General features: G+C 47.5%; 1 long non-coding RNA gene across 1 annotated transcript; it reads right to left on the bottom strand.

Moving 5' to 3' along the window:
• Positions 1–987: 987 nt before the first annotated feature.
• On the bottom strand, positions 988–25,619 carry LOC135900159 (uncharacterized). The gene is made up of 3 exons (XR_011514980.1): positions 25,446–25,619; positions 5,902–5,936; positions 988–1,120 (listed from the first exon to the last, which is right to left on the bottom strand). It is a non-coding gene; the product is annotated as an uncharacterized lncRNA (long non-coding RNA).
• Between the last annotated feature and the right edge of the window lie 1,574 nt (positions 25,620–27,193).

Genomic DNA, 27,193 nt, shown 5'->3' with positions numbered 1-27,193 from the left:
GAGTAAACTGCTACCTACTGCCCAAAGCACAGCACACAACTGCGAGTATGCACACCGCCACTGCACGACACACAGCCACACAGGTGTTGGGTATCAGAGGCAGTAAACTGCTAGCTACAGCCGGAAGCACAGCACACTAGCAAAACTGTGAGTACGGACACCGCCACTGCACGACACACAGCGACACAGGTGTTGGGTATCAGAGGCAGTAAACTGCTAGCTACAGCCGGAAGCACAGCAGACTAGCAAAACTGCAAGTATGCAGACCGCCACTGCACGACACACAGCCACACAGGCGTTGGGTATCAGAGGCAGTAAACTGCCAGCTACAGCCGGAAACACAGCACACTAGCAAAACTGTGAGTAACTGTAGTCCCACCACATGGAGCACAGTGACGCACATGTCGGGCCGTGCCGGAAGTAAGCTCACTGTGCATAATTTTTTAGTTGTCCAGTGCATGACGTTGTGCACTACGGCGATCTTGCTCAATGTGTAGGAATTGTGCATTGTGACTGATGCCATAAAGTGCTATTTGCCTATCCTGTGTGGCCTTTCCCCTTGCATACAGCACTCTGCTGCCACGAGTCGGACCACCGTCATCATTTGGCAAGACGTCTTCCTGGTCGTCGTCGTGATCCTCACCGGCAATGTTACTGTCGTCATCAAGAAGCAGCTCGCTGGCATCGAGGAATAGGTTATGCAGCGCTGCACAAGCCACAACAATCTTTTCGGCTACAGCGGTGCAGTACTGCAGCGGAACCGGCTCTTCATGAGGCCGATGCAGCGCTCCACCACAGACCTCATCAACCCGTGAGCCTGGTCGAAATGGCCCTCCGGAGACAACACCGCCGGATGCCCCAGAACTGCCTGCAGTGCACTGTCGCTTGCCCAATAAATGTAGCACAGGTATTGCGCCGAATTCATTACAGACACTGGATATGGTTCAGAAGAGCATTTAGATGCATTTATGTACTGACCAAGCAGAAATTCTCCTCTGTGGACGATGTGATTGTCGGCGAAACTGCTCCACAGGGCTGAACCATGCCGCACGTCCGCGTCGAGGCAGAAGCCCGCGAAGCAAGGGTCGGTGGCCAGCACTGGCATGTTAGAGTCGCACACCTGTGAATTGTAGTACATCAGTAAATTATGTCGCTGTCGGGACTTGGAATTTCTTATACATATGATGAGTATAATAGGTAGAGCATGCTTAAGACCATGGTGTTCAGCGTATAGTATCCCTTCTGGCACCAGTAGGTCTGCTTCTCGGTTGGGGGCAGGTCCGGGCCGGTTATCGCAATGTAGGTGCCATCCACGCATGCGAAGACGTCAGAGATGTTGCCGCTCCGCAAGAAACCTTGCTTAACAAGTGCTATGTCCGATCTTGTACGTGGAAACGACACCCAGCGCTGTTCGGTGCCGACACAGACGATTGCTTCCGATATGGCACAAACGCAGCAGCTCACAGACGGCTGGCAAAGCGATACGGTGGCTTCCCTACCGACAGCCATTTGGAAGCCACCGGTAGCATAAAATCGAAGGGCACAAATCACCTGATCTTAAACAGTGAGCCCTTCTCTCTTGTGCACGAGGTCGTTGGCTAACCGCTCGCACAGCCATATGGCCGTCGTTTTCGAAAGGCAAAAGTGCCTCCATAAGACTCGTCTGACATGGGGAACGGGTCCCGTTTTTTCGAAGTCACCTCTCCTCCATTTTAAAAAAGCAAGAAAAGCAGGCCCACGTCGATTGTAGTGCCGCAGTCTACTCAAAACAAAGGAATGGCAGAAAGATCCATTGATGCGCTGTGGCTGTTTGAATCACGTGTAGGCACCAAAGCATGTTCAGTTATGAGACAAAATGTGAAGAGTAAGTGCAACACCACTGACGTCAATCTGACGTTTCAGAAAGGAACCGGAAGCTAGGTGCGCCCGTCGTCATCGTCATTCGTAGGCTTACAGACAATCAGCGGCGGCCGAAAAGGACAGTCCGCTAAGTGGACTCTTGCAAAATAGCCCCCCTGGAGGCTTACGAAAAGGGTTGTACTTAAATTGAGGACAACACAACAAGGTGTGGAAAGAAGAATGATGGGTGTAACGTTAAGGGATAAGAGCAGATTGGTTGAGGGAACAAATGCAAGTTGACATTTTAGTTGAAATCAAGAAAAAGAAATGGCCATGGGGAGGACACGTAATGAGGAGGGAAGATAACCGATGGTCATTTAGGGTTACACACTGGATTACAAGAGGAGGGAAGCGTAGCAGGGGGCGCCAGAAAGTTAGGTGGGCGGATGAGATTAGGAAGTTTGCAGGGACAAGGCCACAATCAGCACTTGACCAGGGTTGTTGGAGAAGTATGGGAGAGGCCTTTGCCCTCCAGTGGGCGTAGCCAAGATGATGATGACGATAGCAATAGATGAAGGTGGATTAAGGTTGGTTAAAGTGAATGAAGGATTAGGCTGGCTCAAAGTCAATTATGGGAGATTAAGGTGAATTAGGTGGATAAGGATGGAGTAGGATTGAGGTAGATAGGTTGGATTAAGGTGGATTCAGGTGGATTAAGGCCAATTATGATGGATCACTTAAGCTGGACTTAAGTGAATTATAAAGGGTTAAGATGGATTAGGGAGAATAAAGATGAAGTAGAATTATGGTGGATTATAGTGAAGGTGGATAATGATGAATTTAGGTCAATTACGGTGGATTAAAGACAATCAAGGTAGATTGGGATGAATTACAGTAGGCTTTAGAAGCATTTCTGACCTTCGCATTTCAGCGATAGCAAAGCACCCCTGGGATTTTTTTTTTTGTTTTCCTGTCTAGTGACTACCATTTCTGGCAGCCCTTCTGTCGTAAGATGCACAATTTCTCACTTCAGAAGACGAGTTGTTGCAAAGTTCCACTTTAGAAGGGCACAGGTTCTGCATCTGCACCCAACCATTATACCACAGCAGCATGCGGAACCAGAAGTATATTCGAGTATTTTTAACCATTCAAAGTTGCAGTGAAATGCTTCCCTGCAGCTCCATCTACCCACTGAAAGCGTCAAAATTTCAAAAATGCGCGACATCCACATGCGTGCTTCCCCAAGGCAACTAGTTTCAAATGACTTCGTCTCAACATTTCCTTTCATGTGATACCAAACACGGCGCCCTATGTCACAGTGGCTGATTTTTAATTTTCATCCGATCAATGATACTACCATCTCTCGCCATGTGACAGAAATAATTAAATAAGGACTACAAAAGTTGTATGTATCTTGCCAACGGCTTTGTCTACAACCACCAAACAGGTATGGTTGGATTCGTCTGGAAGAGACCTTTCAAATGAGCTGATCCAAACCGCCACGTACAGCACGTTAATTACAAATTCAGCAGAAAAGAATGCACAGAATAATATACAACCACCCATCTAAACCACTCTCTAAGAAAGACAATATAATGCCAATTCATGATCCGTATGCATATGGCCTAATTTGTATCTGCATATATTATGAATCTGGCATTTGGGTTAATGTTTACAATGTCATTAACATAAATGTTGAAAAGTAGTGGTCCTAATATACTGCCTTGTGGGGCACCAGAATTAATTGGTTTTATTTCCGAGTATGATTATGTATGTTGACAAGTTAATATTTTATTAGATTTACAGCCTCGCTTCATATTCTGAAGTACCATAGCTTCTCTAGAAGTAACTCATCATTAACAAGATCGAAATCTTTTGAAAAGTCAAGGAATATTCCCATCACAAAAGTTGTTTTCAAATTGTGACAGAATATATCCTTTTTTTAACAGCACCAGTTCAGTAGATTTGTTTTTCTGGAATCCAAATTTACATCTGGTGAGCAAATTGTATTTATTTATAAATTTAGTAAATCTAGAATGCCAAATTTTCTCTACTGTAGAATCCCAAGAAATTCCCCACGCCCAAAAGATAACCCACCCCTAACTAAGGTCCCAGCTTAGGCATGATAAGGCACCAGTCAGGCATGATAAGGCACCAGTTGTTATCTTGGTAAGTGTTTGGAGTGCACTCATAAAATCATTAGATTGCAACACCATCTTAATTTCTTTTAAATTCTTAAAACCTTGAATTCTTAAAACCTTGTTAAACCGTACCTCCTTAAACAGTAGTTTCGTTTTAAAAGTAGTAAAGTGAAATCCCTGACTCAGTGGCCATTGAACATAATGCATTTTGTATCTGCATAAACCGTACCAGCTTATTATGTATGTATCAGTTAACACACAGTGTTTCCACTTTTCATTGCACAACCACAGCAGTTTGTCCCCATCGGGCAGCTTGTAAGAACAAACCTCACAGATCAAAACAACGGCCTTCAATCGCATTGTCTGTTTGTGAGTGAAGCCACATCAACATCATTTCGGTGTCGTACAGGCAAAGACTCGGGCCATGCCGAAGCTCGGAAAAAAAGCACCAGGTGCTCAGCACAGAAGAAAAATTACGACATTCGACCCACTAAAGCATATTCTAGTACACTGTAAATACAGCTGCCCTGGCCATTCCGACAGCGGTGACAACAGCCAAGAGTGGACCCAGGGGCACCGGCCACTTAGCAGGAGCATGGAAAAGTCCATTGTAAAGAGCACGAAAATTATAAACTGTGCGCGAAGCGCCCTCGCACGGCGTGCGAAATGTGAACGGCTGAACTCTCTTTATGAGAAGAATCCGCTCGCTGTTCGCAGCCAGCACTGGAGCACACATGCCAAAGGCGCTCTGGCACATCGTACAGAATTTGGTCAACTTTCCGTGTTTGCACAGGAATTTGCGTTTGTATCAAAACGGCTCCATTTCCGCAGGAGTTCCACCTCTGCTTTTTCAATGCCTTGCACTGCGAAGGCTACGGTACGGCGGGGCGTGCCTACAATTGTCACCTTTGCATAAAGCTCAAGTTTAATTTTTGATGTTAACGTAGACACCACGACTTTCAATTTTGGTGCCTATGACGCAGTAAACATAAGCAAAATGTGGTTGTCCTCAGGAAGCCACAGTGCTTTTAGCCAGTGGACTCGTAACTGAAGCCTGCGGTGGTCGCTGTATCTACGCTACGTAGCCGACCACAACAACCAATAGCAGTCGCATATGGGAATCTGCTTTATTATGAAATAAAGTGTAAGCCTGCCTCCTTAAGAGAGTAAGGAGGCAGGTTTCTGTTGAAAAGAGAGTGTTCGAGAGAAAGGAGACTTCGTGGTCTGCTTGCAAGCTCCACGCACCACATACGACAGTCAAACTTGGCTGATACGTTCACAGCAGCATATGCTACCAACGGAGTATGTTATTTCACCAAGCTCGACGGGTGGTTCAGAGCCCCTTTAATCTATGTGCTACTGCTGCTATGAAGCTTGATTCTGAGACACTATTAAACACTCACTCATGTCACAATGTAATAATGTACCGACAAGGGTAACAGAAAAGACAGGTACCATATTGAAACATTTCATAACCAAGTATGATAAGTGTTGCATAAAGGCAGGTGTCATTAATTTTGCGATAAGTGATCACTCGCCCATTTTCAGTGTCCCAGGTTAACATTTGAAAGAAGCAGGACTAATCCTACTTGTAGCCAGACATAAATCCTGCTACACTGTCACAATTCTGGGACTGGTGCAATGTTGTAAATGAAAATGACCCTGACGCAGCTTATGAGCAGTTTCTGTGCAAAGTTAAGTGGGTTATGAGAATTGTCTTCCTTAAGATACCTCTAGTAAGTGCAGGAAACATACAAAGCTGTCAATGAATTATGAACTGCTCAACAACATAAGAAAAAGTGACTAGATTTAGAGAGCATTTCTTCAAGTCAGATGTACCGATGGACGGAAAACTTGTACAGCATTTAGAAACCCCGTGAATAAGGATAGTGACATAGCAGAGAAAAATTACTATACTCACCTATCCAGCTCTTCTGCAGGGAGATCTGAAGAACTCTGGAAAAAATTTAAATCAGCAATTGGTCATATACCTCCACGCAATAAATTATTAAAGGATGGGGCTTAGTTCAAAGGTCTTGAACTCTGATACATTTAATGATAATTTTGTCTCTTTCACCCTCTTGTCTATGAATAGCAACATACCGGCAATAATATTTCCTAATGAGCAGACCATTTTCTTAGACTGTGTTAATGAAAGTGAAGTAGTTTCGTCTTTTATGAAACCAAATAACAGCAAGTCTATCGACGCATCAGGCATACAAATAACATGAGTTACGTATATTATTGACATTAATTATAGTGCGCTAGTTCATATTTTTAATACATGTCTTGCAACAGGAAGCTTTCCACGTAAAATTCATTATGCAAGAGTCGCCGTATTATACAAGAAAGGTGACAGAAACGAACCTTCCAATTACCGTCCTATTTCTTTTTGGCAGTTGTTTCAAAAAGATTAGAGAAAATTACACTTAAATGTTTCACATCCTTCATTGAACATAAAATTTAATTAATTTATTTATTTAAAATACCTCACAGGTCCATTTAAGGGCATGGGGTAAGGGGGGACACAAAGTGTTTGAACAGGAGTAAACAATATAAATATCAATACAGGCATCACAAGTAAAGCAACGTTCAATAAATGTTTGTCTAGGCTAAGCTTTAGACAGCGTAAAAACAGTAATATCCTCATACACACAAAAATACAAAAATTCAAGTGTGAAAAACAGGGAAGGAAAGCAGGACAATAACATCCTTATACAATGTTCCTACAGGAAGCTTTGCAATTCTTCGCGAAAAGCGGCACAATTTAAGCATGCTATGTTATCAGGAAGACTGTTCCATGCAGTTATGACACATGGCAGTGCTGATGCGTTAAATGACAGTGTATTGCCAAATATGCGCATGAAACTATGGCTATTGTTAAGGCAGCATGACGTGCGCGCTGGTACTTCAAGCGGCAACAGATGAGTTCGTTAACATTCGTTAACCATTTCCTCTCGCTGCCCCAGGATGTGTGAAGATAAAATTGTACCTGCCGTACCTGACGGTCACTTCATGCACGTGTCGCACCCTCTTCTCACGCTCGGCTGTATGGGACGTGAAAAATTGATTACTTTTGGGCAAATTTATTTTTTATGCAGAGTATTTTCACAACCATTTTTGGACTCTTAAACTCTGGCCCTTATTGGATCCTGTCGGCCAGCCCGATGGGTCGAAATAGGCCATTGGTGGAGAAGCCTGCACCTCCCGCCGACCCGTGGGTCCCTTGAATGCTGCGAAAACTCGTTTAAGGAATGGTCCGAGAAGTTTTGGGGAGAGAGCAGGGAGACAGCAGCACACAGGCGGGACTTCACCACCTGCCGGTCAGGCATGCCGTCGACGATCGATGTGTCATTGTTTTGGATTTGATATGTGTAGAGCATAAATCTAAATTCTAAGTTAATAAACCTAGTTATTCAAATGGCACTTCTCATCTTCGTACCTGCGGATCTGGCCTTGCCCCTGCCTGAACTCATCCCCTCTCATTGTTGTCTCCCTGGTGAGCTGATGCGTCAGAAAAGTAACAACTGCATCACTTCGCTACAACATTCCCTAGATGTCTAAAAAAAGCTAAGGTAGTTCCTCTTCACAAAAAGGGTGACAACGCTGGTCTCTAACTATCATCCTATATGTATTTTATCTTCAATTAGTGAAGTTGTAGAAAAGTTATTGCTTTACCGTATTAACAACTACCTTAAATTTAGCTTGCTGAAACCTAGTCATTTCAGTATAAGTTCAGGAAGTTCACCTAACTTGGCTTTGCTAACATCAACTGATTATATTATTATTCACTTGATTTCGGGTACATCTGGGCTCAGCCTTTTAAGACTACTAAAACCTTTGATACAATGAACCATAATGTTCATCATCAGCAGCAGCAGCCTATTTTATGTCGACTCCAGGATGAAGGCATCTCCCTGCGATCTCCAATTACGCCTGTCCTGCACCAACCGATTAACTAACGCCCGTGAATTTCCCAATTTCATCGCCCACCCCTCTTCTGCCGTCCTCGACTGTGCTTCCCTTCTCTTGGCACCCATCCTGTAACCCTAATGGTCCGCCGGTTATTTCACCTGCACATTAGGTTACCTCTTTCTGTCTCGTAACGTTATGCCTAGAATTCGTCGTTACATTGCTCTTTGCGCAGTCTTTAACTTGTTCTCAAGCTTCTTTGTCAGTCTGCAAGTTTCCACCCCATATGTCAGCAGTAGATAAAATGCACTGATTGTACACCTTCCTTATCAATGATAATGGTAAGTTTCCAGTCAGGAGATGACAATTTCTGCCACATGTGCTCCAACCCATTTTTATTCTGTGAATTACGTTCTCATGATCAGGGTTCCCTGTGATTAATTGTCCAAGGTAAATGTACTCCTTCACAGACTCCAGAGGCTGACTGACGATCCTGAACTCTGGTTCCCTTGTCCGGCTATTCATGAGTATCTTTGTTTTGCACATATTAATCTTCAACCCAATTCTTACTCTCTCTGTTCAGGTTGTTAGGAATGGCCGTACGGGGTGGCAACGTGCCAGCTTTCAGCCCGCTGCACGTGTTCCAAGCCCACCAGACAGGGAGCCCTTCCAAGAACTGCGGATGACCGGCAGCCATGTGGCGCGCGGTCAGCTCAGGAGTGTGGTACGGAGCATAGTTCTACGAAGCCCTCGGTCGTCGACACCGAGAGCTATGCGGCACCGCGAGCTATGCGGCACCGAGAGTTCTATGAAGCCCTCTGACGTCGGCTCCGGAGCCTTTGTGTGTGGGCGCTCGAACTTGTGTGCCGTGGTGTGTGTGGGCCGCACTGCGGGGCGGCGGCAAGTTTACAATGATCGGACGAACATTCCCGACCACTCGGACTCCGTCCACGCCGAACGATGACGTCGAACTATGTCGTCAAGCGGAGAGCTTATAAGCAGCGTTTGCCGGCTGCTAGGGCGTGCTCGTGTCGTGCTCGTCGTCGGGAGCTGAGTGCTCGTTGTCATGCTCGAAATGTAGAAATGAGCTGTGTGCTCGTAAACTGTTTGATGTATGCTAGTTTTGCGGGCTCCATATGGGAGTCGCGCTAGACTGCCAATGTATCTTGTCTTAAAATGTAAAATCCTGTAAATAAATCCTGTTCCCCAAGTTCATCCCTACGTCTACGACCTGAAGTTCAACTCTTACATCTGGTGGCAGCGGCGAGATAGTCCGACGACTCCTACATCTGGTTGACAGCGGTAGGATCGTCCGCCAAATCTTACAAGGTCCACAATCATTTGTTCTAACTCAACTCCAGTGTTGCTGAATAAAATGTCATTTGCAAACCAAAGGTTGCTGAGATACTCACAGCCGATCCTTACTCCTGAACCTTCCCAAATTAATAGCTTGGATACTTCTTCTAAGGACGCAGTGAACAGCATTGGAGAGATTGCGTCTCCTTGTCTGGCCTCTTTCTTTATAGGTATCTCCCTGCTTTTCTTGTGGAGAATAAAGGCGCCTATAGAGTTTCCAATATATTTACGTAAGCGTTCAGTACTCCTTGATTACGTAATGCCTCTATGACTGCTGTTATCTCTACTGAATCAAATGCCTTTTCGTAATCTATGAAAGCCATATAGAGAAGTTGATCATACTCTGCGGATTTCTATATTACCTGATCAATGACATGGATGTTATCCATTGTAGAGTATCCCTTCCTGAAGCCAGCCTGTTCCCTTCGTTGGGAACAGTTTAGAGTTGCCCTTATTTTATTGCGAGTTATCTTGGTGAATATTTTACATAATACTGGGAGTAAGCTAATGGGCCTATAGTTTTTCCGATTCTTTAACGTCTCCCTTTTTGTGGATTAGTATAGTGTTTGCAATCTTCCAATTTTCTGGGACCCTTGAAGTTTGATCTCGATAGATATGAGTATCGCTTCTGCTGTATAAACAGGAAGCTCCCCCATCGGTAAAAAATGTTCACAGCACAGCCGTACCTGAGTAAAGTGAATGTAGGGACACACACTAGATAAGAAAGGATTGGGAGACCTGGGTGATGCACTATAGTACTGTGCATACACATTTTCCAAGCGTCACCACATTTTTTGGATCTGATTTGATTGCAAAAGTGCCCTTTTAAAGCTAAAACTAGCTGTCTACAGCATTACTGGCCCATTCAGGTCGCCACTCAAATGAAAAGGACGTTGATTGTGCAATGGCTTGATCATTATCGACAAAGCAAGCTTGTACGCGGGTTTTGCTAAATCTCCAGTTTTTTTTATCATTGTGCACTTTTATTTTCATGCAGAATAAGTGGAGGCCATTCCATCGTAAACCGCTGCTGCTATCATCTGGAGACTGTACAGGCATCGGAAGCTGCTTGGTTGTGCGTGTGTGTGTCTGGTGGAACTTTAGGAATCTGCTGTGCAACGCCAAGGCATGTTTCGTGAACTAGAGGCAACTACTCCATTTTTTTTAACTTGGTACAGTGCAAGTGCTGGATTTTTTTCATGGCATTGGAACGATTCTGCCTGTCATCTGCATCGTCAAATCACTTGCAAAGTTGTGCTTTTCCTAGGGTCCATCAATGTGGTTTGTGCAGAATTTGTGTGCAGGAAATTTTTGCGATGGCAGCTGTTTTCTGCGGGTCGGGGCGTACTCCGGATTTGCTGATGACGTGGCCTAGGAATAGAAGCTCATCGAAAGCGAAGCGGCACTTTTCTGGCTTCAGAGTGAGCCCTGATGACTTGATGGCCTCTAGTACTGTGGCAAGCCGCCTAAGGTGATCGTCGAAATTTTCGGCGAAGACAACGACGTCATCCAAGTAAACGAGACAGGTCTGCCACTTCAATCCTGCTAAAACCGTGTCCATCACGCGCTGGAACGTTGCAGGCGCCGAGCACAGTCCAAATGGCATAACCTTGAACTCGTAGAGGCCGTCTGGGGTGATGAAGGCGGTCTTTTTACGATCTCTTTCGTCGACTTCTATTTGCCAATAGCCAGACTTGAGGTCCATCGAGGAGAAGTATTTAGCGTTGCAGAGGCGATCCAATGCGTCGTCTATCCGTGGGAGAGGGTATACGTCCTTCTTCGTGATCTTGTTCAGACGACGATAATCGACGCAGAAACGAAGGGTTCCGTCCTTTTTCTTCACCAGGACAACAGGGGATGCCCACGGGATTTTCGACGGCTGGATGATGTCGTCGCGCAGCATTTCGTCGACTTGTTCTCTTATAGCTTCACGTTCTCGCGGCGAAACTCGGTAAGGGCTCTGGCGAAGTGGTCGAGCGTACTCCTCGGTGATTATGCGATGCTTGGCGACTGGTGTTTGTCGAAGCTTCGATGACGTCGAAAAGCAGCTTTTGTATCGCCGGAGCAGACTTCTGAGCTGCTGTTGCTTAATCACGGGGAGACTTGGATTAATGTCGTAGTCTGGTTCGGCAACCATGGTCGTCGGGGTAGATGCGGCGCAATCCGAGAGGAGAAACGCATTGCTGTTTTCCGGAATTTCCTCGATGTATGCGATCGTCGTGCCCTTGTTGATGTGCTTGAACTCCTGGCTGAAGTTTGTCAGCAACACTTTCGTGTTTCCTCCATGCAGTCGAGCGATCCCTCTTGCGACGCAAATTCCACGGTCTAGCAGTAGACGAGGGTTGCAATGTGGGCTTGTTGGTAATGCATCTTCAAGGGGAGTATGGTAGCGCGATTCAAAGACGGGACAAGAGAAGACACAAAGGGACACACACAGCGCTGTGTGTGTCCCTTTGTGTCTTCTCTTGTCCCGTCTTTGAATCGCGCTACCATACTCCCCTTGAAGAACTAGCAGTAGACGTTGGTCGCCTTCGATGACACCTTCTACGTCAGCGGGTGTTTCGGTGCCGACCGAAATAACAATGCTGGAGCGAGGCGGGATGCTCACTTGGTCTTCGAGCACACTCAAGGCGTGGTGACTACGAGGGCTCTCCGACGGTATCGCATGGTCTTCCGACAGAGTTATTGACTTCAGGTCGATGACTGCGCCGTGTTGGTTGAGGAAATCCATGCCGATAATGACGTCTCGTGAACACTGTTGGAGGATAACGAAGATGACAAGGTAAGTCCGGTCGTGAATGGTAATTCTTGCCGTGCACATTCCAGTCGGCGTTATGAGGTGTCCTCCGGAGGTACGAATTTGCGGGCCTTCCCACGTAGTCTTAACTTTCTTCAACTGGGCGGCGATGTGTCCACTCATGACGGAGTAATCAGCCCCTGTGTCGACTAAGGCGGTGACTGCGTGGCCGTCGAGAAGCACGTCGAGGTCGGTGGCTCTTTGTCTTGCATTACAGTTCGGTCTTGGCGTCGGATCACGACTGCGTCGCGTTGACCTGTGGCTGGTATGTGACGTCGTCAGGTCGTCTTTCGTCGTCGCATTCTTTCCTTCCAGACTTCGTCGGGACGGCGGCGTGTCGTTATGTCGTCGAGGTAGTTTCTTCGGCGTCTTCGTCGGCGGCGGAGGATCTTCGACAGTTCGACGGACAGCAACCGCACCTCCATCGGTTGCTGCTTTTAGTTTTCCGGATATGGGCTCGCTGACCGGCCCCGAGCTGGGCCAGTGTATGGTCGGCGCTGCGGCGACAGGTAGCGGCCTGGTGATGGTGAACGCGACGGTCGTCAAGAGCTCCACTGAGTAGCCGCGAGGTAGTCAGCGATATCGCGAGGGCGTTCACCTTGCTGCGGGCGCGGAGCGTTGACGGCGAAACCTCGCAGTCCCATTTCCCGGTATGGACATCGTCGGTAGACGTGACCTGCTTCCGCGCAATGGAAGCAGAGCTCGTCAGGAGCGCGCCAAACGACGGTCTTCCTCGGGTAGCTCCGCTGGGCGACGGGTGGGCGCGCTGTCGGCGGCGGCGGCGGACGATGGAATTGCGTCGTTGCAGGACCCTGGCGTGGTCGCGGAGGGGGACCTTGCCGGCGTGCGACGGCGGCGTATGTCATCGCTTCTGGCTGGGGCTGCGGTAATTGTGGTTGCAGCTCGGGAACTCCAAGTGATCGGTGCACCTCTTCTTTCACGATGTCGGCGATCGAAGCCACTTGGGGCTGCGACGAAGGCAGGACCTTGCGCAGTTCTTCGCGCACAATGGCCCTGATGGTCTCCTGAAGGTTGTCGGAATCCAGTCCTTGGATGACGTACTGCGGCGTGAGCCCCTGGCGGTTATATTTTCAGGTGCGCATCTCCAGAGTTTTCTCGATCGTCGATGCCTCAGCAGAAAACTCAGCTACGGTCTTCAGCGGGTTACGGATAAGTCCTGCGAAAAGTTCTTGCTTGACACCCCGCATCAGGAAGCGGACGTTTTTCTCCTCTGGCATTTCTGGGTCGGCATGCCGGAAAAGACGGGCCATCTCCTCCGTGAAGATCGCGATCATCTCGTTTGGCAGCTGCACTCTGGTTTCTAGTAGTGCTTGGGCTCCCTCTTTTCCTACGACGCTTGTAAACGTTTGCAAGAAGCCGCTTCGGAACAGGTCCCACGTCGTTAAGGTGGCTTCCCGATTCTCGAACCAGGTCCTGGCGGCGTCTTCCAGTGCGAAATAGACATGCCGCAGCTTCTCGTCGCTGTCCCAACAGTTAAACGTAGCGACCCTCTCATACGTCTCAAGCCAGGTTTCCGGGTCCTCGATTGTTGATCCGCGGAACGTTGGAGGTTCCCTGGGCTGCTGCAGCACGATGGGGGACGCTGGGGCTGCCATTGGGGTTGCCTTGGCCAAAATCTTCTTGGTCTTCTCAGGTAGAAGTCCGTGCTCCGGGGGCAGCTGTTGAAGACGGGGGCTTGCTCGATGCTCCGGGACTACGTTGGTGTTCTCTTTGCTGTACGGGCTTGGATCACGGCTTGTCGGGGGCGTCCGGTACATGAACGAAAAGCACCTCCACCAGATGTCACGTGGTCGTGACGTCAAAGAACACAGTAGCGATACTGTGAAAGGCAAAAACTAGCTTTTATTGAGCGAACCTGTGCCCACAAAACACGCTGCACTTAAAGCACAACGAGAGCGGCGAACAGAGTCGGCGATCGTCGTAAATCTGATCAGCGGGTCAAGCGCGTCGGCTTTTATAGAGCAGTCGTCGAATGTTCCAGACTAATCGTTCGGACCCGCGTGCCTTCCACAAAGTTCTACACCATTCGCGTCAGGTGATGAAATCAGATAACATAAGGTTCGGCGACAACAGACAGCGGATAGAAGCATCGATAACTTTCCAGAAACGTCGGATGCATGCAGGCGCGTCCCTCGGTGTGCGATTACAGTTGTTAAGCGGCGAAACGTGGTCGCCCGATAAAGACAAGTACACGTGTCAATATTTAAATATGTGAATAAAAACTCCCCGGAAAATTACCGTCCAATTCCACTGACCTGCATTTGCTGCAAGATGTTCGAACATATAATTGCTTCTCATATTTATAGTCACCTAGAGTCCAATCATTTTTTTCGCCATTAACATAGTTTCAGGAAAGGATTATCATGTGAGACAGTTACTCGAATTCACGACTGACCTGCACCTTAACATAAACAATAACCAGCAGGCCGATTGCGTTTTCCTTGACTTTTCCAAAACCTTTGATGGTGTAGCTCATTGTCGCCTTATTGCAAAATTAACTGCACTTCGAATTGACTCCTTCACTCCAGCATGGCTTCGTAATTTTCTTTCGAATCGTCAACAGTTCACAGTAGTTAATACTATTGCTTCGTTTCCTACTTACGTTACTTCTGGTGTGCCTCAGGGCAGCGTTTTGGGCCCTTTACTCTTCCTAATTTAAATAAATGATTTGCCACTTAACGTTTCTTCTCGCTTACGTATTTTCGCTGACGACTTCATTATTTACAGATCAATTAACAGTACTGACGACCACCTGGCCCTTCAAAATGACCTTAGCCTAATTCATAATTGGTGTAACACCTGGTTTAATGGCTTTAAATGTATCAAAATGTCAGGTAATTTGTTTTAGTCGTAAGCGTGACAACTCACATTTTTTATACAACGCCAATAATAAAGAATTGTTACATACAGTATCGTATAAATATTTGGGTGTTCACCTAACCGAAAGCCTCTCCTGGACTGACCACATTGCAGCCGTTTGCGCAAAAGCTTCAAGGACATTAGGTTACCTACGTCGTAATCTGGGTAATTCACCTCCCAACATCCGCAAATTGGCCTATCACACATTGTTCGTCCACAGCTCGAGTATGCATAATCCATTTGGTCCCCACATCCTACATACTTAATCGACATGCTTGAATCAGTCCAGAACCGAGCTGCCCGTTTCATTTCACGTAATTGTAGCCATCACTCCAGCGTAACAGAAATGAAACTCGATCATTCCATACAGCCATTAGTTCTTCGCCGTAATATCGCTCTGTTATCCTTGTTTCACAAATATGTTTATAATGCCGCACAATCAACACTGCATATCCAGATCGCCTCGAACACGTCTCGCCGATTAAATAACCACTTAAGTTTTGCGTGCATGTACAGTCAACAGCAAAAGTTTGCGGGACGCGCGAGCGCGTGGCAAAGCGACCCTCCTCAGCTTGGTCCTAAATTTTGTGAGCACCCTTCTCTGGACAAGACGGAACTGCTCAGCCTCGTCAGGACAGCTGCCGGTAGAGCAAGAACAGATGAAGCTGACAGATGCATCAGAGAAGGTGTTGACCGCCTGCCCCAGCAGGTCAAAAAAGGCAACACAGTTCGGCTCCGCACAGCAGTGACCGTCCTTCGAAATGCGGGGCTCAAGCTGCTCCTATCCGACAAAGAAGGCGGTTTTGTCGTGATGCCTGGTGGCTTGTACAAGAGCAAAGCAGATTCGGCCATTCTAGGCAACTTCAAGGAAGTGCATGGAGTGGCTCCTGCGAAGGTTGTGGTCTTCACTAGCAACGCTCACGGCGCGCACGCTCCGATTCCGCGCGCGCCGGACGACCACCGCGGGTTCGAGCACTCCGAACAGCCACGCGTGCAGGGCACCGCGCCCCCGCGCCTGCTCCGGCCCGCTCCGTGTGCCGACGCGCAGCTGCGCGCGTACGCGCCCCGCCGGCCCCACAGCTTAGGGGAAGGCGAGACCGTGCGCGCGCAGCAAGGGAGACCCTAGGCAAAGCTCTCGAGAAGACAGAAAGTACATTTATTACACTGGGAGTCAAGGCAAACACACGTTTAACATCACGTCCGAATATGAATCACACAAAACATAGCCAAATGGTCGCCGGTGGCCGCTAACGGCGCACCGCGACAGGGAGAGAAACAAAGAACAAAGAACCCCCCAGCAGTAAGAATTTGCCTATCCTTCGGTCAGCGCCTGCCATCGTGCGCCCCACAGCAGAGAAAAGGGAAATAGAGAGAAACGACAGACGAACAGACGGGGGCACGTTCGGCAGACGCTGCCTCAGGACATCGAGACGACGGAAGAGTGCGCGCACGCCCGCCGAGGCCGGGACCCCGACGAGCCGGAGCAACCATCGGCCGGCGGCGGACAAAGGGACCGCCGCCGGCAGAGAGGAACACGTACGCACCTTCCGACGCCCCGATGTGGTCTCTCCGGGACTCGTCTTGCGCGCGCTTACCCGGAGTGCACGCAAGCCGGGCCCGAATCCCGCCAAAATCTTAGCCAATGGGGAAAGCCTGTTGACCTTCCCGTGGGCGGGATGACAGCAGAGTGACAGTGTTTTATGACCCGCTGCCACCCCGTCCAGGCAAGGAGGAGAGGGACACGGAGCCCCCGGCAACACAACGCAATGGCCTCCACACAGCCATCGCGAGAGCTGTGTGGAGGCCATTGTGTCTTTTTCCCTAAACATCTCTTCAAGAATTGTACTCCCTGATACGTTCATTTTTCGTGTATTTTACTTTCTAGTATTAGTGCCTTACGTTAAGTTTTACTCGTGTTATTTCCTTAAGTGTACCTTTGTGGCCTTTCATTAATTCAGTTGTTCCTTTTTCATGTTTGGTCTTGGTAGTAACGTTGATGAGCCGTGCATTGAGGCGTATGTATTGTATTACACTTTAGAAGGCTGCTTACTCTTTTTTTTTGCCTTGATTTTGTAACCCCCCTTATACAATGCCCCCATAGGGCCTGTAAGGTATTTTGAATAAATAAAAAATAAATACAACATGAATATTGCTGCCACTGCAAAGGTACCCCTTTGTGAGACCAATGCTATGCCTTTGTAAAATAACTTGCAAGAGCTTTTTGCTTTCTATAATTTTTACGTCACGGAAGCTTCCTTTATCTCCAGCATCATATATCTTGGTGCTACTGCAAAACCATACTAGCGAGACCATCATCGCGCGTATGTATAGACTTTGTGCAAGATACTTCCAGCAAGACTAAAAATTTTGTGTGTATTTTGGTCACGCTGTGTCCTGCACTATGAGCATCTTGCTTATAAGCAACGACGTGCTTTGAAGTGCCATAAATGTGTTTTAACACAAATATTTTCTGCAAGATTCTTTTAAGATATGTATTTTATTTTATGTTATGGGAAGGTTCTAGTTATTTTCCTGCATCATTGTTGTCACTCCCCGTGAAGTGCCATTATTCTTATTTGCATAAAGGAACTTTTCTGTGAAGTCCTTTTGATGGCTACATCTACAGTTTTACAAGGTAAAAGTGCTACCACAGTCTATATGTAGGTTAACCATCTAGACATTGAGCCAATGAGACAGCCAGTCTGTTTTTGCATTATGTGCATTGATGTTGTAGCAAAGATGCCATTTTGTGCCTTTGTGCAAAAAAAGTGTGCATAGTCATAGTGCCAGATATTTGTTGCTCTATTGTACTGTTCGTTCAGTTATATTTGTGATATCACAGTTCACATACCAATGCAGTCAGTTTATTCTAGTCATTTTCCTTCATAAAAGGTGTTTACACCACTGCGTTAATTTGATAATTAGAAGTTTTCTTTGTGTTGAGGTCAGTTCAAGACGCATTTATACTTTCTCTTCTGTGCCCCTGTACTATCTTGTTAAAGTTAACATATACTCCTGCGGACATCTTTTGTGATTTTCAATTTTTTGTGGGTCCTTATGGGCTTTTCTTTAATGTGTTCTGGCACAGGTCATGTTTTGCTGTGCCAAGCACACAAGTGTGTTCTTACAATATGATTTTTCAATAAAGATCCGATGTCCTGCGGTTTATGAGCAAGTCTATGTCTCAGTAAGGCCATCATAAAAAGCTGAGCAAGTTTTATTAAAAGGCTTACATGCATAATTTGATTTCACATTGATGTAGCTTAATATCTACAATAACTTTGACGACTATTGGAGTTGATATACAATGCCTTTTACTATGCATATTTCGGCTTATTTTGTGCATTTGGAAGCTGCACTGATGATGCCTGTGTACCAGTGGAACTTACATTAAATACGTTGAATGTGCCAGTTTGCAGCATACGCTTCTGCTGCAGATGTGTCCACGTATGTTTTCACCTTCGCAACCTCCGCCAGTAAAAAGGTCCCAGTTGCTTTGGGGGCACTTAATTATTTGTGGACGCAATTGCGCCGTAAACCAAGTGCAGCATGGTGCGTGTAACTGGTACATTGGTTCTTGGGTAGAGTACAGCTTCTAAAGCATTGAAAAGGCCGCAGTATGAGCAAAGTGACACGCCAACAAAACCGAACAGTGTATAAATTCCGGATTTATCATGGAAGTCCTCTGGGTATCTCATGGAAGTTTCCGTAAACAATGTCCACATTTAAGATCCCCAAATGTCCCCGGGATATCCATGTCCAAATTGTTTTATCCAGCGGGCATTGTTTGGATATTTAGTTAAAAAACGACATTTTTTTTAATGTCCGACGGACGTCCAAATGTCGAAGAGGGGCGTACAGAGGTCGCCCAATTGAACGCCTTTTTTGCATGCGACAGTCCCTCAGATATCCGGTGGATGTCCAAACGCCCGGCGCTAAACGTCCATCGGGTGTACTGTGGATTATTTGTGGTCTATTGGGTTGCTGCGATGCGGGAGAAAGAAGGGAAACGACGGGCCGATCCGACCTGCTTGGCCAGAGAGGCCGAAGCTAGAGGTGGCGAATAAGCGAAGACCCAGAATACGCCAGTCGAGAGAGAGCCAGGATCGCTGCGAAGCATCGGTGATTACGCTAAGACCTCGAAATTAGGCGCCTAAATATTGAGTATCTGAAGGCTCAAAATAGTGAAATACCTATCACAGAAGCACGAGAAAGCGAGCGCAGAATGATAGACTTGATGACATCTTACACAGTAGGAGGAGACATAGGTCTTTTCTTAGCGCAGTTTGAGCGCACAGGTGAGAAGACAAAATTCGCGAGAAGCACGTGGCCGCAACGCTTGCTTAAGTTGCTGCCACGTGAGGTAGCTGATATCATTGCTCGCATGAGGAAAGAAGCAAAGGACTTCGATAAAGTCTAATCGAGTCTGCTTATAACGTGTAGATTATCAGCAGAAGCAGTCAGGCGAAAATCCAGGGAGGTCGAGAAGACCGAAAGGGAGTCACACTCAGATTTCGCATACACCTTGGAGGTAAACCTGAAAGAATGGCTCAGAGATGAGAGTGCACTCGGCGACGCAGAAAAGACAATGCAGTGCATTAGAACAGTTCTTCCGCCAGCTGCCCGAAAACATCAAGTGTTGGGTTCAGGATAGGCCAGGTGTGGACACTATCACGACAGCGGCCGATCTCGCTGAGGAGTACGTAACTCGCCGTGCGTTCGAAGGCAAAGAAGCTCCTAAGAAGGAGATTAATAAATACAGACCCGACAAGCCAGAGCGATGGTAAAAGTTGAGTCAGTACAAATCAAAGGAAAAGCCAGATTCGGTGAAAAATATTGACGAGAACAGCAAGGGAAAGGAGGAGTCACCCGAACAGAAGGCGGAAAGGCAAAAGAAAAAAGCTTTCCAGGTAAAGAAACAAGTAGTTTGCTACAACTGCCAGCAAACGGGGCATATCTCCGTGGGGTGCAAAAAATCCCAAAATTAGTGTTGATGACACTAAGTAGTAACGAGGAAAATATGATATTGCTAGAACCGTACATTCGATACCTCGTGGTAAACGGCAAACCGTGCCCGGTACTTCGCGACTCGGCAGCCACAATTGACGGAAGAATCTGCTTCACGGGAGAATCTGCTTCAGCCCAGTTCACGGGAGAATCTGCTTGGATAAGGCAGGCCGTAGAGGTATCCATTGTTTGTCTCCCTGTGGCAAAGATTTTCATCGAAGGCCCTTTTGGAGTGCTGGACAGTGAAGCCGCCGTCTCGGCACATCACCCGCCGCAGTATCCATATTTGTTTTCTAACAAATCCGAGGATTTGCTGCGACGCAGGGGAATCGGGTTTAGTGAGGGAATAGTACAAGCCCTAACTCGTTCCAAGGCAAGGGAGCTCGCGGCCAAGGCAGTGTACGAATCTCCAGTGGCGGAGGAAACATGTTTGACGGAGGATTCGTCAATCAGCACCAAACAGGACAGCCCTATACGAGATATTGCGGAAAGTACACTAGCTAATGCGGAGGTCAGGAAAGCGCCGGAGCCTGAAATGTCTCGAGAGGCAGAATGCAGAAGAAAGTTATCGAATGGAAGCCCTGCCAAATTGATTGCTGAACAGGAAAAAGATTGCAGCTTGCGGAACCTAAGGCCAGACGCGACAGAAGGCGTGGTCAAGCAGAATGTTAAGTTCTTCAAGAGAGGCCTTCTCTATAAAAAGTACGCCAGTCGAAAGGGAGTGCAATTCGACGAACTCGTGGAGTCGCATCCCTATCATGAGCGACTCCTGCACCTGGTCCACGGGGGCTTTCGGACAGGGTATCTGGGCATTCGGTAAACAAAGGACCGCTTACTGCAGGAATTTTACTGGCCCGGCTGCTTTCGGGAAGTGGAAGCATTCGTGAGAAGCAGCAATACATGTAAACGCATAGGCAAGCCCGGAGATATGGCTAAAGCGCCAATGAAACTTGTTCCCATTACCACGGAGCTGTTTCGCAGGCTCATAATAGACACAGTGGGACCACTTCCTGCAACGCAGTCTGGCTATCGGAATATTCTTACTGTACTATGCCCCCGAAACGATATTCCCAGAGGCGGTGCCCTTCAAAGAACTAAGCTCGGTGGAGATTGTCAACGCGCTTTTGTCTTTCTTCACGCAAGTGGGGTTTCCCACAGAAATCCAGTAAGATCAAGGATCCGTCTTTACAAGCGCACTGAACTCGACATTTCTGGAAACGTGAGGTATTAAAGTTATTCTTAGCTCAGTGCACTACCCATAGTCAAACGCTGTAGAGAAAGTCCACTCAGTCACGTAACGGCTTCTTCTGCAAGCCCTTTGTTATGAGCAGAAAGCCGATTGGGAGGTTTGCTTGCCTGCAGCAATGTTCGCGCTTAGAACTGCACCACATCAGTGAACAGGTTTTTATGCGTTGCATATTGCAATCACTCAGTTCAGCCCACGGAGTTCAGCCCTTGGGCGCGGCCGGGCAGCCACCATTGACCTTTAGCGCAACCACGTGACGTCACGACAGCCAGAGGAAAAGCTGGGCCCCAACTCGCGCGCACAGGTCTGGCGGCCGAACATCGCCCCCGAGTATTCCGATGTCGCTGCGCATGCGCAAGGTGAAAGGAGGTGAGAAATTAGACCACAGAACACCTATACAAATTTAGAGAAGGGAAACTGTACCTTCCACAGTGCTACGGAAATAAGCGTAGCGGTGGCGTCGTGAACTAAATTATGTGACCACGGGTGGCGCTGTACAACAGGAAACGGAAACGGGGTTTTGCACACGCTTTACTAGCTGTTCTGTGGCTTTACTGGGTTTCTGGCTTCTGCGCCTCGATCGTGCTCCCAGGCCAACGTTTGTAGATACTTTTTTAGTTCCGGAACTGCGCCTTCCCAGGCGGGCGTGATTTCTTCCTAGGCGCTGAGAGGGCGCTGCGGTCGCGGGTTGCGCGGTGCCGGCGGCAGCATTGACAGTGTGTGCCGGTCGGCTGAACTAAAAGTTGCGGCACAGTTCCGTGCTTTCTGTGCACGATTCTTTTAGCCTGCGTTTGTCTTCACCGCTGTGCGAGAACCTTGACCTTGCAGTGCGCTCGGTTTGTGGGGCTATCGAACAGTGCGGCCGCGGACGGAAGCATTTCGTAACTCTGTCGATACGCTGTGTTTTCTCTGATGTACTGGGCCATTGGCTGGGCTTAGCGCAATGCCGACCTGCTAGGCACCTGGCTGTACGAGCGGGTACAAAAGCAACACTCAGAAGCGTCACTTTTTTGCACCGCCATCGGATCCGGAACTTCTCAGCAAATGGAAAAGAGCTATTCCCCGCGCGGACAAAGAGCTGAGCTAAACGTGCAAGATTTGTGACCTTCATTTTGACGAAGCGGACATTTCGAAGACGTTTAAGCATATTATCAACGGTGAAGTCGTCGAGATCGACCGGGCGTACTGGGCATTGAAGGAAGGTGTAGTCCCCGTTAACTTTCCCAACCTTCCCAGTTACTTGTCGAGAAAGCAGACTCGGCGGCGGTCTCCGAAAAAGAGAGCTGCAGCATCTACGCACGATGTGACCACAAACAAAGCACACTTGCCCACGGAGCGACGAGAGCAGCTGACTAACCAAGAGGCGCCTGTTCCCCTGCAGTGCAAAGATTTTGCTCAGATTGTCGAGAATAGTGCGATAGTTCGGCTCCCAGCCAACTGGACAACAGCAGTACTCGAAGAAGAACCAGGGCAGCGTCGGCAGATTGTTTTTTACGTGGCTGGAATGAAAGCGGGGGCGTACACAATCCTTAAGAGCGTCGTTGTACGGGACGATATCACCTATGTTGTCCACGCAAACGGGAGGCTGCTCCGACAGTCGTCTTTTGATGTAGAGATTCGTTCTCTGCAAGATCTAGAAGCCCTGCTGCAGATTGTACACAACAGACAATTTTGCCTAGGCTGCTCTTGCAGTGATGTTGCCACCAGCAGAGCAGGGGTGAAAGTTGGAAGCACATTGTTCCACAAGGACTGCTCAGTTTTGACGGACGCAGACAAAGGTGTCTGCAATATGTGCGTCACTTTGATTGAGAGCCTGAAGAAGAAGATATCTACGCCAGCAAGGAGGAAGGTGCCTGTCGCAGCTTGTGTGCTGAGGAAGCGATTGATTCGAATCACGTGCTGCAGTGGCGCGATCGCGCCACTGCAGCACGTGAGCGCCAAAAGCGGGAAGTGAAGCGGCTCAGCGAGAAGCTGAAGGACACGTTCACAACATCCCTTGACGAGCTTGTGCAAGACCTACCTGAAGTACAGAAGGTCGCCATTCGCACAGCAGTCATGCAGCAGGCAGCAAAATCAGCCCGCGCCCATAGATACACGCCTGACTGGATCATGGTGTGCTTGCTTTTGCGGCTGACAAGTCCAAAGTGCTACAGAACACTATCAGACATGAAGGTCCTTCCCCTACCTAACGCCATTGTTAATAAAGTTCCTCTTTTTCCCATTTTGAAAACAGTAACTGCATGGATCATGCTCATACAATCGCTGTGTACTGCGTGTGCATCGCGATACACATGTATTGAGCAAGCCAATGTCGAATATTTCTTTAAAGTAGAATGAGCGTGGAGAATTTCGGATGGAAGAATACAAGTTAGCACTCGATGGCTGCGAGTTGCGCAGTCGCTGAAACGGGCAGCCAGCTCTTGAGGTGCATAAATATTCAGCTACGTGGATCTCTGCGCGTATCATAAAGAAAGGAGTTGTTCCGCACGGCTGTGAGGAAATATCATACGTGCTGCAATAGATTCGCGCGATTGGCATGGGTAGCGAATTCGTGTGCACGATTGACAGCCACTGATGCGCGAACGTTCATTTAAAACGCTGTTATTCTTGATATTTCCGCCACCGCTCAAAATACCTGGGCGTACACATTACTCCTTGCACAATACGGCCCATTTCAAATAAATCGCGAACTGGAATAGCCGCAAAAAAATGCCGAGCAACTTCCCGAGAACAGTTATTTCTTCTGCAGTAGACGGCCAGAATTGGTGAGAAGCTGAGATGCCGCAGCGGAACGCTGCCTGCTAGCAGACGACGCTCACTCTCCTAGCGCAACCCGTAACCGCAGCGCCACGGTGGCGAGAATCGCGACAGGCCGCTTTTTCTCTATGGGCGAGGCGGAGAGATACGGAACTAAAAAAGTATCTATAAACGTTGTCCCAGGCCCCGTACACTCTCAAGTTCAACAAATGGCCACAGAGGGCGAAAAATCAATCGAGGCGCGTTTCAGCGTAAGCGCGTAAGTGGAGCTACTGTAATTTGGTCGAATACTTTAATTTGTGCTTTCTCTGCTAGGGGCGTTGGACATGCTGAGTTTTTTACTTTACACAAACCATCGACATAAACAATCGAGGCGTCTAAGGATGTTTTGTTACCTCAGGCAAATAGGCAGTTGATTTTTTTTTAATTTGATTGTTGAAGCTGCTTTTTAGTCATAGCGTCAAGGTTTCTGTACTTGATTAACCACCGACAGCCGACAGCCTATTGGTATCGATGTGTTTCCTGGCCGTTGGTGTTCGAATACTGCGGCGGTAAAACCGGTAAAACATTTTCGAAAGCATGCTGGTTTCGTCTGCGAGTCATTACATTGACTTGCTGTAAAGTGGTCTACTCTTGGCAAAAAATAGTGCCTCATTGTGTTTAGGCGTTGATTATCATAATGAATGCGGCGGAGGTTGAGGGAGTACGCTTGAAGGTACGTTTTTATGCCGTTGATCTCCATAACACCGTGAGTACGCAAACCGATGTCACAGAACACCCGATGCATCATTATTGTGTGTTCTCCATCATCGCTTGTTTGCTGTACGCCTACTAATTCTTCATTTCTTCAAGTGTTGTAGCCTCATTTTGTTCTTGTTCTCTTGTGCTTCATTTACAGTATGTCGTTCCGTCAGCTGTAATGCGCATTTGCAAAACCAATACGTTTGATAAGACGCAGTGGTTATCATAATTTCACTACACATGTATTAAGCTGGCACATATGGTTCAGATACAGATGCCTGTATGCGGACTTGCACGACGTTGACGCGGAGATTAGGATAATTATGACACCCGTAAGGAAGAGGCAGCTGACGGCCGTAAGCTGTTGCGTTCTTTCGGCCAAACTACCCGGCCTGGTAGTGCTGTAAAGATGCTGTATAAAAGTGACACGCGGTGACAGGGAAATTATTATACTTAGCAGCCGAGCGTACGTTTTGTAGCTTCGGTCTTCTTTCTTGTGCGTTTGTGCTACCCTTATTAATGAGCCATTTCTTTATGTTCTTGACTATGTAAACGCGTTTGTGTGGATGCGTAGACGTGTGCTTTCTGTTTGTGCTTGTAAAATGCAAATAAAATATTTTCAGGCTTACTCAATCTTTGGTGTCATGTGCGTTTATTCCAGTCGAGGCCATCGTGCCACCTGGAAACCGCATTCTGTCAGTAGCCCTACACGAAATGCAACAGCTGGAGCGCGGCGGCACGATTGAAGCAGCGGTGTTAAACGACTCACCGTTATTGCCGTTGTCAGCCGCAGCAAAATCCAGCTCCCGTTCCGAATGGCTCACGACCGAAACCCAACTGCCCGGCTTACATGTCCGCTTCCAAACACGTAACTTCGCCCCAAGTTACATCGAAGCGCAAGAAACTAGTTTTAGAAACAAAGAAGCAACCAGTCTTGAGTGTAAGAACGAATGAATCTGTGCCGCCGTGCACTCGGAATACCGGTAAAAATTTTAAATCCAGGCCAGAGGTCACGTGAAAGGTCGATGATGCTGAACGCTACTTGCGTTTATAATGGCGAAGAAACAATAAACTTACTAACAAAGAGTACAATATCTAATTAGTAATGATAATTTTGCCCTGTTTTTATGTAAAAGAAAATGCTTCGGTAATTGTAAGAGAAAGTTGGCCGCCGTTCCTACGACCCGGTCGTAGGAGTGGAAAGGGGGGTAACCGTTATAGTGCCCTGGTCGTACGAACGGTTAGGGCCCGAAAGCGTTAGGTTCACCCAAATAGACGCTAAATAATGGTTTGGCTTGGCTTCGTATATTATTTTTAAATAGGTGTCGCTAAAGTGATGGACGCGACGTGAGCTCCATTCTGCCCGTGCGGACTTCGGCCGTGCCCCTGGCTGCTCGTGTGGTCATAGAGAAAAGAAATTTCATGGTGTGGTTTACTAGCTTTGTGGAACGCGACGATCGAGCCCAGAATCGGTGCTTCCGTTCTGTCCGTGCGGTCTTCGCCTGGGTCAGTGGCTGTGGAGAAGTGATTGTAGCTGTTTGATGTCGTTATATGTGAGAGCTTGTGGCGAAGTGATTGAGTATGGCCATAGTGGTTCTGCTCATGTAGTGTTTTGCGGACTTCACCTGTGCCTGTGACTGATCGTGTTGCCCAATAGCTTTGTGAAAAACCGACGTGGTTTGTGTGGATGTCATCGCAGCGTTTGCCAGCTCCTGGGTGGCCCGTGTGCCAGTTATTGATGGCGTTGCCCAGTAGCTTTGCCGAAGTTGATGTACCTTGTGTGGATTTCGTTGCCGCTTATGACTGCCTTAATTATAGGTGGTCACACGCTGCCTTTTGAAGCGCGTCCGAGCGCGAGAAACTTCACCGATGCTTTTGTTAACAACGTGGACGTCTCGAATTGTTAGCTAGAAATCAACCAGCAGCAAGCCAAGTCTTTATTTTGTGGTTTTTCGAGCTTATGCTCATGCGAGCAGCAGAAGAACAAAAGGTCCGTTACATAATGTCAGTTCCATAAAATCAGCTTTGCCGCAATACAGTAATGTTATGCGGTGAAGCATACGTAATGTATTGCGGTAAAGTATATGAAAAAGTAGGCAGGGACCACTGCGTTACTGGGGCGATTTTATTGTATTATGGTCATGGCCGTGCGCGAACAAGGAAAAATCATGGTCGAAGCGCATGGCACAAACCTTGCCAATGCTTCAATTGGAAAAAGAAAGAAAACGAATTGGAGTGGGTGATGCCAAAAACAAAGCCTTGACTTTTGTATTATCAAAGCAGTTCTGAGAATAGCCAATCATATTCCAAGCTCCTGCATTATTTATGATTGTTTAAAGTATATGCATATATTGTGCACCAGCCTTAGCACCAATTCTAATGTACTTTAATGATGTAAGTTTAATAACACGTGGCAAATATATAATTTGTGCTGTATGGTGTTGTGCTGTTTATAAGCTGCTGCTTTCATGTGGTAATGTGTACTATCGGCCAAAAAAGTAAACGGACCACGGCTCA

This window comes from Dermacentor albipictus, chromosome 5, assembly GCF_038994185.2.
Source record: "Dermacentor albipictus isolate Rhodes 1998 colony chromosome 5, USDA_Dalb.pri_finalv2, whole genome shotgun sequence".
Taxonomy (NCBI): domain Eukaryota; kingdom Metazoa; phylum Arthropoda; class Arachnida; order Ixodida; family Ixodidae; genus Dermacentor; species Dermacentor albipictus.
This window is presented reverse-complemented; position numbering and strand designations above follow the sequence as displayed.